This window comes from Gossypium hirsutum, chromosome A10, assembly GCF_007990345.1.
Source record: "Gossypium hirsutum isolate 1008001.06 chromosome A10, Gossypium_hirsutum_v2.1, whole genome shotgun sequence".
NCBI classification, from domain to species: Eukaryota; Viridiplantae; Streptophyta; class Magnoliopsida; order Malvales; family Malvaceae; genus Gossypium; species Gossypium hirsutum.
In genome coordinates, this window is record NC_053433.1 from 5,980,027 (window position 1) to 5,988,398 (window position 8,372).

The window sequence follows — 8,372 nt, forward strand, 5'->3', positions numbered from 1 at the left end:
CAGGTGGTTTACTTGGGAGAGAGGGAATCTACCTAAGACAAATATATAAGAACGACTTGATAGGGGGTTGCTAATGCAAGTTGGATGATTTTGTTTACTGAAGCAAAAGTTCAACATCTGATTAATTCTTTTTCAGATTACTGTCTTCTCTTGGTTGTGGCACAGAAAGAAGAGGATAAGAGAAAATGAGGTAATTTTAAATTTGAAACATGGTGGACTCTGGAAAATTCTTTTAATGAAAAAGTCAAGCACCTTTGGGGACTGTCAGTAGGAGATCTATTGAAAAAGTTAGATTTCTTGAGAAAAGGACTGAAAAAATGGGCGAGACAAATACGAATAAATAGAAATCGAAAAAAGGAGGTGTTAACAACGAAACTATAAGAATTAGTAGAAACTGAAAGGGATGATAGGAATTTGGCTGAGATGATTGACACAAAAATTCAGCTAAACTTCGAGATCGAAAAGGAAAAATATTATTGGGAACAGAGGGCTCGATTAAACTGGTTGCAATATGGCGATAGGAATACAGCTTTTTTTCACAGTCATGCAACACAAAAGAGGAGGAAAAATCAGATTAACAAGCTGTAGAATGATAGTGGAGAAGAAACGGAAGATGTTCGGGAAATAGAGGATATTGCACGGGTGTATTTTGAGAATTTATTCAAAGCAGGGAGGACTACATTTAATGAGCATTTATTTTCGGGTATTGAATATTGTATCTTCGATAAAGATAATAGAAAGCTTCTAACGCCTTATAATAGAGAGGAAATTCGGTGACTTTGTTCGAAATGGGGTCCACAAAGGCACCAGGGGAAGATGGATTTCCAGCCCTTTTTTTATCAAAGATGTTGGGATATCATTGGGAATGATATTGTTTCCTTTTGTCTACATCTTTTGAATGGAGAGATAGACGTTAGTCCAATAAACTCAACTCAGATTGTGCTTATCCCAAAGATTACCAATCTTTCTAATTTGACTCATTTTGGGCCAATTAGTCTATGTAATGTTATTTATAAAATAGTAGCAAAGGTGATAGCAAACAGATTTAGAGGAGTTATTGATAAATGTACTGATGAAGCACAGAGCACATTTGTGCCAAGAAGACTCATAACATGTAATACCCCGAAAATTTCTATAGTAAGATATTATCCTTGATATAGAAAAATAAGGAAATAAGTGGCAAAAAGGGAAGTTTTGAGTTATGACAATGTTGGGAAGTAAATTATGATATCTTGATTCAGGAAAGGACTAAATTGTAAAAGTGTGAAAAGTTTTGTTGCCTAAGAGTAAATACTCAAAACTTGAAGGGTTAAAGTGTAAATATGAAAAATTTAAAGGACCAATAGTAAAAATTTAAAGGGTGGAATGATCTAGAAACTAAGGAAAATGGATGAATTAGGACCAAATTAAATATGTGAAGAATTATGATGGACTAAATTGTAATTTACCAAATTAAATGATGACTCAAGGATGGAATTTTAAAAGATAATAAAGGGCAAAATGGTCAATTGGAAGAGAGAGAAATCTAGAAAGTAATGATGATGTTGATGATATTTTATAATTATTTAATTAAGATAAATATTATTTTAATATTTTAATGAGATATTTTATTATTTATTATTTATTATTATTAATTTATTTAATATATAAGGAAGGAAAGATGAAGAATTTCTATCATCTTTTCATCTATGCAATTCATTTAGAAGAAAAGAGAAGAAAGAAAGTTTTCCTTTCTTTACAATTTGGTCCTTCCGTAAAAAATCTACTATTTTCACCTAGAAATCAAAAGAATTTTCATAACTATTAAGAGAGAAAGATGACAAGGAGACTATGAGGAGCTAGAATATCAAGGTATATTCAAGAAATAGAAGCTGGAGGAGAGAGAAAATCAAGTTAAAAATTGAAATCAATGAGACAAGGTAAGAACATCAAGATTTAAATATATTTTTAAGTTTGATACTATTGAAAAAGCAAGGAAATGATGTTAATGTAGAGTTTTATTATATAAGGTTTATGTTCTTGATATGTTAGAGAAGAGAAAGTAATGAGAAATAGTGTAGAGAAAGAAAATAAGGGTGTTATAAACATGGTAAATAAATATCTTGCATTAAAACAGTTTTGACAGCAGCAGTTAGCTAAATTTGAAAAATCATCATAAATTGTGGAAATTGAATTAGAGAATGAAAAAAATATGGAATTAAATATTATCAAGTCTAGTTTCTTATAGAAGAAACAGTGTAAGCAATGGAATTGTGAATTATGAGATATAATAAATTTTGTGAGAAAAGGTCAGAATGATTTTGGGTTCACCTTTTCTGAAATTTGAAAATCATAAAAAATTGGATAAAAATAATTAATGGCTTAAATTTAAATTTTTAAAATCCTTAATGAGTCTATTTTCAATATAAATAAGCAGGAACTTCATCTGAATCTCGTATGAGGAGATAATTAATTCTTAGCGAGGAAGGGTCGAAACTGTCAGACATCAGAATAGGGGTAACTTTAAAGAATAAACTATACTTATTGGATAAATAAAAAATTCTTAAAATTTTATGGTAATAATATATGTGAGTCTAGTTTTAGGCAAAATTATCAGATCTTAATTTTAAGTTCTTTACCTTAAGATAAAAATAATTTAGCGACTATGACACGGATGAACAACTTTGAATATACATATAAGTAAATAGTGAAATTATAGATAATGTTACTTATAAGCATGTTATATACATTAAGGATGTGGAATGGAGAGGAGGAGGAGGAAAATATATATGAATATTCAGCTAGTATAGTTAGTTTGCATGTTTTAGGCTCAAAGACTAAATTGAATAAAAGTAAAACTTTAGGGGGCAATTTTGTAAAAATGTCAAAAATGACCAAATTGAAGGGAATGAATTGTTTTGTTATCTAAATTAATGAATTGAATGAAATTATTAATTTAAGATCGGGTGAAAATCGGGAAATGGTAAATTATCAAAATGCCCCTAAATCTTGGTATTTCTACAATTTAGTTAGGTAGGTTCGTATAACTTGAATGAACATGTAAATATGTCAATTTAAATATTTTATTGTATTTTATATGATGTTTGAATTGAATATATGAAATGTATGGATGTTGAAATGAAAGAAATAATACATGTTCTGAAACTACTTGAAAGGGATAAAATCTGTTTGAATATTGGGTTCTGAATGGATATAGGTGATTTCCCAAATGAAAGAGTTCCTGCATGTGTTGCAGAAATAGATAACCCAGACGGTTAATTTGACAAAAGTCTTCTCGAGAATATAAAGTGGATAGGATTCGTTCCTGATTCACTATAATACCTCAGAGTGGATAGGATTTGTTCCTAATTCACTATGGTAATTTAAAGTGAATAGGATTTATTCTTAATTCACTACGGTAACTTAAGGCGGATAGGATTTGACCTAAAAAAGGTAATCCTGATTCGCTACGGTTACATGATATATGATTCATTATGGTAACCTATGGTGGATAGGATTTGACCTGAAAAGGGTAATCCTGATTCGCTACAGTTATACGATACATGATTCCTTATGATAACTTAAGGTGGGTAGGATTTCACCTAAAAAGGTAATCTTGATTCACTACAGTTACATGAGATATGACTCGAGAGAGTGCTTGATGATTAAATGTCCTAAGGGTTATTTCTGAATATGAATTGATGGAATATGGAAATGTACACCTTGAGTGTACTGTTAAAAAATCCATCGGAACTCCAATGATTCGACGGATAGAATATTTGATATGATACTAGAATTATAATATGAAAAGGATGTTACATGAAACATGAAAATGAGTACTAAATGATATAAATTAATTGAAATTATTCTGGAAATTTGGGTAATGCCTCGTATCCTATCCCGGTCTCGGGTATGGGTATGGGGTGTTACATAACAAATAATGTACTGGTGGGCTATGAAATTCTACACTCGTTGAAATAGAAGACAGTGGGGAAGAAGGGATATATGGCAGTCAAGTTAGATATGAGTAAGGCTTATAATAGAGTAGAATGGAATTTTATTCAGGAAATCATGAGTAGAATGGGATTTGTTCAAAAATGGATTGAGTCTATTATGAAATGCATGTCTACTATTTCTTATTCAGCAGTGGTTAATGGTAATAAAGGAGAAATTTTCTATCCAACAAGGGGACTTAGGCAAGGGGACCTATTAAGCCCGTTTTTATTCTTGATATGTGGGGAAGGTCTATCAGGCCTAATGAGAACGACAACTAGAGAAGGAGTTATAAAAAGGTGTCAAAGCTAGTAGAAGTGGCCCTAAGGTGTCCCATTTATTATTTGCTAATGACTGCATATTGTTTGAAGAAGCAACAGGAAGGGGAGTCTATGCAATCAAACAGATTTTACGAGAGTATAAAAACAGTTCAGGTCAGTGCGTAAATTTTGATAAATCAGCAGTCTGTTTTAGTAGAAATACAACTGAGGAAGATAGACAAATGGTGGACACCCAGTTGGGAATCTGGAGTTCAAATGATTTAGAAAGGTATTTAGGGCTGCCAAGCTTAGTTGGTAGAAGGAAAAAAGAATATTTACAAGCTTTGAAAGACAGACTAAAACAATGTATTGACAGTTAGAAAATGAATTATTGTCTCAATGTGGAAATGAGGTATTTATCAAAGCCATTTTACAAGCGATACCGACATACTCAATGGCTTGTTTTTTATTATCAAAAACATTATGAAATAGAAGGTATTGTCGCTAAGTTTTGGTGGTAAAAGGGGCGCGAGAAGAAAGGAATTCATTGGTGTTCTTGGAAAAACATATGTTTCTTGAAAGAAGATGGAGGTATGGGTTTTCGAAATTTTTGCCAATTTAATGTTGCGTTATTAGCCAAGCAGGGATGGCTCCTTATTAATAATCTGAATTTGTTATTGGCCAGAGTTCTTAAAGCCAAATATTTTCCGCAATCAAACTTTCTAAACACACAGTTGGGTTTGTTACCTTCATATACCTGGAAGAGCAACTAGGCAGTAATTTCATAACGAGCTTTGCTGGAGAGTTGGACAAGGGACCGAGATAGACGTATGGACTAATTGTTGGATTCCAGGGAGTGAAACAATTGGTAGGCCAGGCAGAGAGTTAAACGGTGAAGTAATATTAGTCTCGGATTTAATTAATAACACAAATAGAGCTTGAAAACGAGATCTGATCAGCAATACCTTTCAACCAGACATAGCACAAAAGATTTTGCACATCCCTTTAGTAGAGACAGAACATGCAGATTTCCAGGTGTGGAAAGAAGAACCCTCAAGGGAGTTCTCAGTAAAAAACGCCTATAAACTATTACAATATTCTAGCTTGGATCTTAATAGTTATTTAATACAACCCGAAACAAAAAACTTCTATAGAAAACTATGGGATTTACAGCTACCAGCAAAAATTAAAATAATAGTATTGCGAATCTCCTGGAACTACATACCTTCATTAGTAAATCTAAGATACAAGAAAGTGACAGACAACGTCCGGTGTCCTCGGTGCAGACTTGAAGAAGAAGATAGTAGCCATATCTTTAGACTATGTCCTGCAACCAGTGAAATATGGCAACACATCAATCTCTCTTGAGCTATAGTTCATAGGAATCAGAGTTTCTGGGAATGGCTAACTTGGGTTTTTGAAAGGAGTACAAATGAACAGTGTCGGTCCTTTTGTTGTGCGTTATGGTGAATATGGAGCTCCCAAAACCAATTCGTCCATGAAAGGAAATCATCTCAGTTAGGGATATGACGCAGAAAGTTAATAGTTACATAGCAGAATTGAATGGGATCTGAGAGAAAAAACTCACCTTTACTCCCGAAAGAGTCAATGGTCAAACAGAGGCGACGAGGGTACTATAGTTTAGTTTGACGCAGCCTTTGACAGAAGAAATGCCAGATCGGACTCAGGTATAGTGTTCGAGACCAGACGGGTGATTTAAAAGCCTCAAAGTCAATTTTACATTCATTCGCAGCAGAAGCCCTCGCAGGTTTAGATGCCATCAAATTAGTAATAAAAATGGGGTTAACAACAGCAACAATAAAGGGGGATTCAAAAACAGTCATTAAAAAATGCCAATCGAAAGAAATGGACAAGTCGGTTCTCGGAGTGATTATTCATGATATACAGATTAGAAAATCTAGTGTTCAAGATGTCACTTTCCAATTTATCCACAGATCGAAGAATACTCAAGCCGATAACTTAGCAAAAGAAGTTTTAGAGAGAAAAGATGAATCATACCTGGTGGGGGAAATGACGGTCCGTAGAGTAGCAGATTCAGAGGGAAGATGGAGAGAAAATCTGGATTGAAGTTGTCTGGGGAAGGAGAAGGGAGTGGTCAAGGATAGCAGATACATTGAAATTTTTTGGGAAAGGCTATCTGAAAAGGTGTGGCTGATGGACATGAAAAGACGATGGAAGCAATAAATTGCCAGGCTATTCGATTTGACTGGGATATATCTTTTGGATTTCCTTTTTCATTTTTCATTTTTATTTCTTAGTTTATTTTTTAATTCTTATTTTATTATCTGTTTCCAAGAACGGGCTTCGTAATAGGGATGCCCAATTTAGTTTATTGTTATTTTGTATAGATATACGGAACTGAGCCAAGAAGGTAATTTGGGTATTGGTTTTTCAATAATAAAAAAGCCCAGTCATATTATTCAAAAAAAATATTTATTACAATTATAAATATATTAATAATAAATGTTTTGCAGTATAAATGTTAAAATATGTCATAAGTCTATGTACATTTCACAGATTTGTAATTTAGTAATTGTACTTTTATTTTGAAGAATTTAGTCCCTTTACTTTTCAAATTTGAAAATCAAGTTCAATTGTTGATACCGTTAATTTTTTTTCAATTTTTTTGATGTCACATTTTTAAACAAAAAAATACTCACTTGGTATTCATGTAATTAAAAAATGAAGTTGTAATGAATCTGAATTTAACATGATATTTTTAATATATGCAAAAACAATGTAAAATATAAAATTATAGATAAAAATAAATGTTTGTTTAATTAAAAACAACTTTTATGAAATATTTTTAAGAAATCCACCAAACAACAGAAAATATTTTACACATATTCATCCGAGCATCAAAAAATATTAGCTTTTCCAAAAAAGTAAATCATTTTCCTGAAATTATTTTCTGGAAGTCATTTTCAGTAAAACAAATGGAGCCTTAGAGTTTGTTTGGACGATGAAATTTAAAATTTTTGAGATTTTTAAAATGTTAGTATTTTAGAACCCATCAATTCAAAATACATTTGTAATTGAAATTTAGGAAAAAATAAGTTATTGAAATTTTAAAAATTAAAAATTATTTAGAAAAGAAGAATAATTATATTAAAATAAATAATATAAAAAATCCAATATGAATATCATTGTATTTGTATAAATTTATAAATAGTTTTAACAGAATAAAATTAAATATATATATATATTAGAATTAAATAAAATTTATTTTTAAAGTTTAAGTTCTTATATTATAGCGGGACCATGTGTATTAAATGAAATAAAAATATGAGGAATTAAAAAAAAATCCACCATTTTAGGTCAAATTTGAAAAAGGAAATTGAGCTAATAAAACCCTCTCTTAAAATTACTCAAAAATTTTAAAATTTTAATATATTCATCCTAATAAGTAAATTCATTTTTTAAATTTTGAAAATCTTGATACAAATGAATTACCTCCAACAAATTTCTCATCTGAACGCACCCTAGAATTATCCATTAACAGGGGCGAAGCAAGAAATTATTTAAAGGGGGAATAAATTTTAATTTTTATAATAATAAAAATGTAATTTTATTATTTTAATAGTTTATATCTTTATAATTTTTAAAATATTAAATTAAACTTTTATCATTTTAAGAGATTAAAGTACAATTTTATTTTTACTAATTAAAATTTTAAAAAATTTAAATAAAAATTTTTCATTTTAGAAGGTGGTACACCTGCCCAACTACACGTTTGTCCATTAAATTTGAAAACATTAATGTACCTACTAATGATCGTATAATTACAAAAGTTGGTAATTTGAATGGAATTACGAAAACAAAAAATAAATCCGTCCAAAAGAGAAATGAAAAAGAAAAATGGTAGCTAACATCCAACAATCTCTCTCAAGATTAAATTTTTATTAATTTATTTAAATGTGTAAATAAATAAAAAAATTAAGATACAACAATTTCATTTAAAATCAACTTTGATTATTTTAGAATGACTTGACCATACATAATTTAATTATGAATTATTTCTTATTTTTTTATCAATATCAATAATAGAGCCATGATTAGAACTTCACTTGAAAACAACACTTCGATTATATAATATTTTAGAAAAATAAAACTCACAGA

General features: G+C 30.4%; 1 long non-coding RNA gene across 1 annotated transcript; it reads right to left on the bottom strand.

The window, feature by feature from the left end:
* Positions 1-5,211: 5,211 nt before the first annotated feature.
* Positions 5,212-6,650, bottom strand: LOC121208590 (uncharacterized). Its single transcript, XR_005903704.1, has 2 exons — positions 5,821-6,650; positions 5,212-5,710 (listed from the first exon to the last, which is right to left on the bottom strand). It is a non-coding gene; the product is annotated as an uncharacterized lncRNA (long non-coding RNA).
* Between the last annotated feature and the right edge of the window lie 1,722 nt (positions 6,651-8,372).